Source organism: Ranitomeya variabilis, chromosome 2 (genome assembly GCF_051348905.1).
Source record: "Ranitomeya variabilis isolate aRanVar5 chromosome 2, aRanVar5.hap1, whole genome shotgun sequence".
NCBI lineage: Eukaryota > Metazoa > Chordata > Amphibia > Anura > Dendrobatidae > Ranitomeya > Ranitomeya variabilis.
In genome coordinates this window covers 604,846,660-604,853,844 of record NC_135233.1, presented here as the reverse complement: position 1 = coordinate 604,853,844, position 7,185 = coordinate 604,846,660, and positions in this window count along the sequence as shown.

The following is a 7,185-nucleotide window of genomic DNA, read 5'->3' as shown; positions in this document are numbered from 1 at the left end:
GGGCCTCCATAACATCTCAGCAGTGTCACAGGCTGGCTGCCTCCATGCCACGCCGCATTGAAGCAGTCATTTCTGCCAAAGGATTCCCGACCAAGTATTGAGTGCATAACTGAACATTATTATTTGATGGTTTTTTTGTTTGTTATTAAAAAACACTTTTATTTGATTGGACGGTTGAAATATGCTAATTTATTGAGACAGGTTTTTTGGGTTATCAGGAGTTGTATGCCAAAATCATCAGTATTAAAACAATAAAAGACCTGACAAATTTCAGTTGGTGGATAATGAATCTATAATATATGAAAGTTTAATTGTAATCATTACATTATGGTAAATAATGAAATTTAACACTATATGCTAATTTTTTGAGAAGGACCTGTACATGATCGCACAGAAAATGGGCCCTATGTTCTCCAGTTTGTCATCATTGAACGCCCCCTTTGTAAGGTAAGAATAGACCGGAGCTGCTTTGACGGTGGCGGTGGGCCCACTATGCATGCAATGTCCAGGGGAGAAGGCTGGGCAGATGCCCTAGGCACAGTCACCGATTGCGGTCCGATGTTTTCCACAAACCCATAGACTTGCATTGCCGATGACTCCTGAGCCACCAGTTAGGGAACACCACTTATTACATGTCCACGATCTGGAGGCTGATGTCTTCTAGGCATCTCTGATCCACGTACAAAGCACTTTACGATAAATCGTACGACTTTTCTACTGTGAGGACGTCCACCGTACGATCATGACAATGTGTTCCGGTCCCCCTGCATCTGTCCGGACAGCCGTCATTCATTCCTGCCATGAGCACTCGAACTTTGGGCTTAAAGGGGTTAACGACTGCTTTAACCTATCAGATCTCGCCGCAGGCGAAGACTAATAGGCTAGATGTCAGTCAAACGCTGACGTGTTAGGTAATGCACTGTACTACATGAGTAGTGCAGTGTATTGTCGATGCAAACAGGATTGCAGGTTCCAGTCCCATTGTATCATTAGCAAATGTTGTAAAAACTATTTAAGAATGAAAAAAAATCCCAATTTTAATATCAGAATTGGCGCCAGTCTGACAGCCGACACCCCAACCGATCAGCTGTTAGCGGCCTGGTGTAAACGGTGAATAGTCACCGAGTAGTGGACGATTTCTCAGTCTTGTACCCAAACATCTGTAGCCTAAAGTTCAATGTGACTGAGCTGCGGTACCAGACATGCTCGTCATATAATGGCACTGTTGCTGGAAGAAAAAAATAAAGTAATATGAAAATAATAAGTAATAAGAAAATGACCTATTATTTAAATCAGGTTTTTATATTAAATATATTGTTTTAATAAATGTTTTATAATGCTTTTTTTTTTACAATCACCATCTATTTTAAATAAAAAATGGAAACCCTGCAATATTCACCTTCAACACTGGACCTTACACTAGACTTACACTTTCTGTTCTTTACAGAAGATTTTTAGCAGACTCATTATCATCACAGACAGGGTTATAGTGAAATGTAATGTCTCTATACCCAGTAGATAACACAAGATCCTTCAACAATGGGTCAAAGCTCACCTCCTCCTGTACAATGACTGATAACACCTCTATATACAGTAGATAACACAGGATCCACCATTCACAATAGGTGATGTCACAGCTCACCTCCTCCTCCTGTACAATGACTGATAACACCTCTATATACAGTAGATAACACAGGATCCACCATTCACAATAGGTGATGTCACAGCTCACCTCCTCCTGTACAATGACTGATAACACCTCTATATACAGTAGATAACACAGGATCCACCATTCACAATAGGTGATGTCACAGCTCACCTCCTCCTGTACAATGACTGATAACACCTCTATATACAGTAGATAACACAGGATAGAACATTCACAATAGGTGATGTCACAGCTCACCTCCTCCTCCTCCTGTACAATGACTCAAAACACCTCTATATACAGTAGATAACACAGGATCCACCATTCACAATAGGTGATATCACAGCTCACCTCCTCTTCCTGTACAATGACTGATAACACCTCTATATACAGTAGATAACACAGGATCCACCATTCACAATAGGTGATGTCACAGCTCACCTCCTTCTGTTCAATGACTGACACCTCTATATACAGTTGATAACACAGGATCCACCATTCACAATAGGTGATGTCACAGCTCACCTCCTCCTGTTCAATGACTGACACCTCTATATACAGTTGATAACACAGGATTCACCATTCACAATAGGTGATGTCACAGCTCACCTCCTCCTGTACAATGACTGATAACACCTCTATATACAGTAGATAACATAGGAGCCACCATTCACAATAGGTGATGTCACAGCTCACCTCCTCTTCCTGTACAATGACTGATAACACCTCTATATACAGTAGATAACACAGGATCCACCATTCACAATAGGTGATGTCACAGCTCACCTCCTTCTGTTCAATGACTGACACCTCTATATACAGTTGATAACACAGGATCCACCATTCACAATAGGTGATGTCACAGCTCACCTCCTTCTGTTCAATGACTGACACCTCTATATACAGTTGATAACACAGGATCCACCATTCACAATAGGTGATGTCACAGCTCACCTCCTTCTGTTCAGTGACTGACACCTCTATATACAGTTGATAACACAGGATTCACCATTCACAATAGGTGATGTCACAGCTCACCTCCTCCTCCTGTACAATGACTGATAACACCTCTATATACAGTAGATAGCACAGGATCCACCATTCACAATAGGTGATGTCACAGCTCACCTCCTCCTGTTCAATGACTGACACCTCTATATACAGTTGATAACACAGGATTCACCATTCACAATAGGTGATGTCACAGCTCATCTCCTCCTCCTGTACAATGACTGATAACACCTCTATATACAGTAGATAACACAGGATCCACCATTCACAATAGGTGATGTCACAGCTCACCTCCTCCTGTTCAATGACTGACACCTCTATATACAGTTGATAACACAGGATTCACCATTCACAATAGGTGATGTCACAGCTCACCTCCTCCTCCTGTACAATGACTGATAACACCTCTATATACAGTAGATAGCACAGGATCCACCATTCACAATAGGTGATGTCACAGCTCACCTCCTCCTGTTCAATTACTGACACCTCTATATACAGTTGATAACACAGGATTCACCATTCACAATAGGCGATGTCACAGCTTACCTCCTCTTTCGGTACAATGACTGATAACACCTCTATATACAGTAGATAACACAGGATCCACCATTCACAATAGGTGATATCATAGCTCACCTCCTCCTCCTGTACAATGACTGATAACACCTCTAGATACAGTAGATAACACAGGATCCACCATTCACAATAGGTGATGTCACAGCTCACCTCCTCCTCCTGTAGAATTACTGATAACACCTCTATATACAGTAGAAAACACAGGATACACCATTCACAATAGGTGATATCATAGCTCACCTCCTCCTCCTGTACAATGACTGATAACACCTCTAGATACAGTAGATAACACAGGATCCTCCATTCACAATAGGTGATGTCACATCTCACCTCCTCCTGTACAATGACTGATAACACCTCTATATACAGTAGATAACACAGGATCCACCATTCACAATAGGTGATGTCACAGCTCACCTCCTCCTCCTGTACAATGACTGATAACACCTCTATATACAGTAGATAACAGGATCCACCATTCACAATAGGTGATATCATAGCTCACCTCCTCCTCCTGTAGAATGACTGATAACACCTCTATATACAGTAGATAACACAGGATCTACCATTCACAATAGGTTTTATATCAGGCCTAGTGGTCATGGTGAAAATTTTAAAATTACTTTATCCATTTTTTAAAATATATTAACATAAAATCCTGATTTAAAGAATAAGCCAACTTTTGACGATTCATTCCCTTTAATCTCAGATATGACAAATATTGTCCAAATGTCTGCAATCCATTAATTGTCAGCTGTCTACAGAGTTTTTTTTCTTTAAAAAACCCATCATCATGTAAATGAGAGATTCTGAGCATCTTGCTAAAGCGGAGCGCCATCTGTCAAAGCAAGAATCTAGATATGACAACACATGGAAAATTTATTTGATCATTAAAACAATAAAAAACAGACATCTAGTGCATTCACAGTATAGTTACTAAGTTATCTCAGATTTTTCCCAGAACTGGTCATGTGTGGTATTGCATCTCAGTCCCATTCCCTTTAGTAAAGCTGAGCTGCAATACCAGACACTACCATGCACAGATGTGGCACTGTTTCTGGTTTTAGTACAGGAACATAGTGACTGTGTAATGTGACAACAGAGGATTAGGTTATTGACCTTTACTGATTTGGAATTGGCTGTTTTTTGTCTAACAGCCCACTAACTGAAAAGTTCGAAAAAACTTTGCAAACTTTAGAAAACCCATTCTCTAAAAAACAGATGCCCCAAACGGATTGCTCTCCCTTCTGACCATAAATTTTGACTTTCAGCACAATGTAGTATTATGTACATTTCAGACAAGGGAATGAATGCTGACTACTATGTAATAGATGGTCAGAATGGATCCTCGTGGGCGGGAGCTTCTCTTTTCTAGGAACTTTACATTCTGGCTCATGGGTGGTCCTGAGATTAGGACCCATTTTCTAATGCCCACATGCCCTAACAGAAACCCCTTTAAGCTATGTTCACAGAGTTTTTGAGACCTTCTAAAACTATTGAGTTTTTCAAAGGGAAAAAGTTTAACGAAACGCTACTTTTTTTTTGGGGGGGGGGGGGAGTTGTTGGAGGAAACTTTTATTTCCTGAAGGGGTTTTGGATATTTTTGAAAAAGTTTTAAGAACATTTTTGTTCCTGAAGCATTTGTCTGCTTAGTTTGGAGATGTTTCCTTCAAGATCTGCTTCAAAGAGGTGACCTGCACTTTTCTTCTTGACCACGTGTCGTTTTTCAAAACTTCTTCAGGAAAACAAAAAAGTTTTAAAAACTGCTCATATGAACAGTCAAGTGAATTTCCCATAAGAATGAATGGCAAGAGTTTTCCAAGCATTTTTTTTTTTTGGAGGAGGATTTTGAAGAGGATCTGTCTCAAAAAACTCTTAAAGAAAACCTCCACGTGAACATAGGACAGTTCAGGGTCAACACATCCTCAGGGTATGCAAACACTGTCTTTTTGTTGAGTTTTTGGAGCAGAAACTCCAAGTTTTTTATGTATACAATAGGGGGTTTCATCAATGCGATACGCGCAGCAAGTCGTTTTGTTATTGTAGTACATATGCTCATTATTTTGATTGTTTCTCTAAGGCTTTTTCAGGGGTATTCCTGAGCCAAACCCCCTGAAAAAGCCGCTGTGTGCACATACCCTAAATGAGCAAAATTAACCCCTGGTACGATTAGGTGGAATGAGGCATCACTACATGTGGTTTTTTGGCAACACCTTATCTTTTTTGCTCATATTCTAAACTCCGGGTCTCAAATATAAAATATATCTCTTGCGTTAAATTTTAGTTATTTTTTAATCTGAACATCATGACTGTTTACTTGTGATCGAAGTGATGTGTTTCTATGACCATGTAAACCGATTTTAAGAAAATAAAATATTTTGTCCTACCTCATACTTTCTCAATGATCCAGTGAGGACGGACTAGGCCGCAGGCCTCTGAGGGAGGACGACATGACAGGGTTGAATGGGCCTATAGGGGGTGAGCGGAAAGGTGGGGGCGATAGTATGGAGTGAGCTGAGGGAATTATTTGAATTGGGGATTACGGATTGGCTGAGGGCAAGGTAGGCAAGAAGGTGGGGGCGACAAAGGGGGATTGACTATAAGAGGGGGCACCCATCTTAGAGGAGCAACCATTTTGGTGCCCCTCTGATTAGATAGCAAGCTCCGTGTGAGAGAGAATGGAGATTGAGGCAATTCTTGAACATCTCCGCGATGCAGCTAGAGACAGGGGTGCAGGATGGCTGCAGGCGTCTCTGCAGGGCCTGCTTCCTGTAGGGGGATCCGGGTCAGCCAATTCACTATCTGAGGGCCGCCGGCCTCGGAGGTCTCGGCCTCCGGAGCGCCTGAGCCCTGAGGTTGCCCCCCGGGCCCGTCGCCGTATGAGGAGCCCCCCAGGGGACCCTCCGGTTCCAGCAGCAGACCGCGGTTCAGGCGGGCGCTGCCAGGGAGCCGAGAGGAATCCCACCAGTCGGCGGGGCCTGCAGCGGGGGGAGGTGTCGGCCTCCCCTTCATCAGCCAGATCATCAGCGTTGCCGGAGCCAGGGAGTGGAGCGGCCGGTGCTCAGCCTGGAAAGGGGCCGGCTCAGCGGCGGCAAGCGACGCAGAGGAGCGGACGGGGGCCTGTACGGCGGGCGCCTTACAGGTCAGCACACTCACCGGTAACGGCCGGTAGACAGGAACCAGGCACAGGAGTGGCGGCGAGCCCATCCATACGGGCCGCCGCTCGGCGTGATATGAGGGATTCTCAGGCGGCAGCAGTTCAGGCCCCTGAGCGCAGAGCAGCCGGTGATGAGCGCCGGTTTAGCCACGCCCACTCGCTGACTGCTGCTGCTGATAACTGTTTCAGTGCTGGAGGCACTGTAGATAGTGTAAATGCATGGGATTATAGCCAGAGGGGGGGTCAGACAGGAGCTGCAGAAAGAACAGGGGCATTAGTCTATGGGGGGGCTGTGACAGCTAGCGGGGGGAGTTTAGCGGACCTTCACGCTGCGCGCCTTGCATCATCGCGGACAACATCCGTGGATCGGGACCACGCTGTGGGTCCTATCACCGCAGCGACATCGCAAGACTGGCCTATGGATGTTCGTGGATCATCAAGCCCACACGGACGTGGTGGAGCACAGACCGTAGGAGCGCATCTGGACCCAGGATCAGCGGCTGCTGGGATCACAGCGCCCAGGCAGCCAGGTGAGAGTGCTTCTTTAACTTCTTTATTGCCATCACTAGCTCCTAGTGTTGATTTATGTAGAGGGGAGGTTTCTGTAGGGGGGGTTAGTGTTGGCGCGGGTATTTTAATGCAAGGGTTAAAATATTTGTTCCAAATGTGGGAGACAAGGAATAGGCAAACCGAACCATCGCCGTTATCAGCGTGGTTGGGGAATGTTCGGGAGAGGGGGGTCCTGGGGACGGAAGGAGTTGGTGAATCGGGCGGGCCAGGATCCAGTATT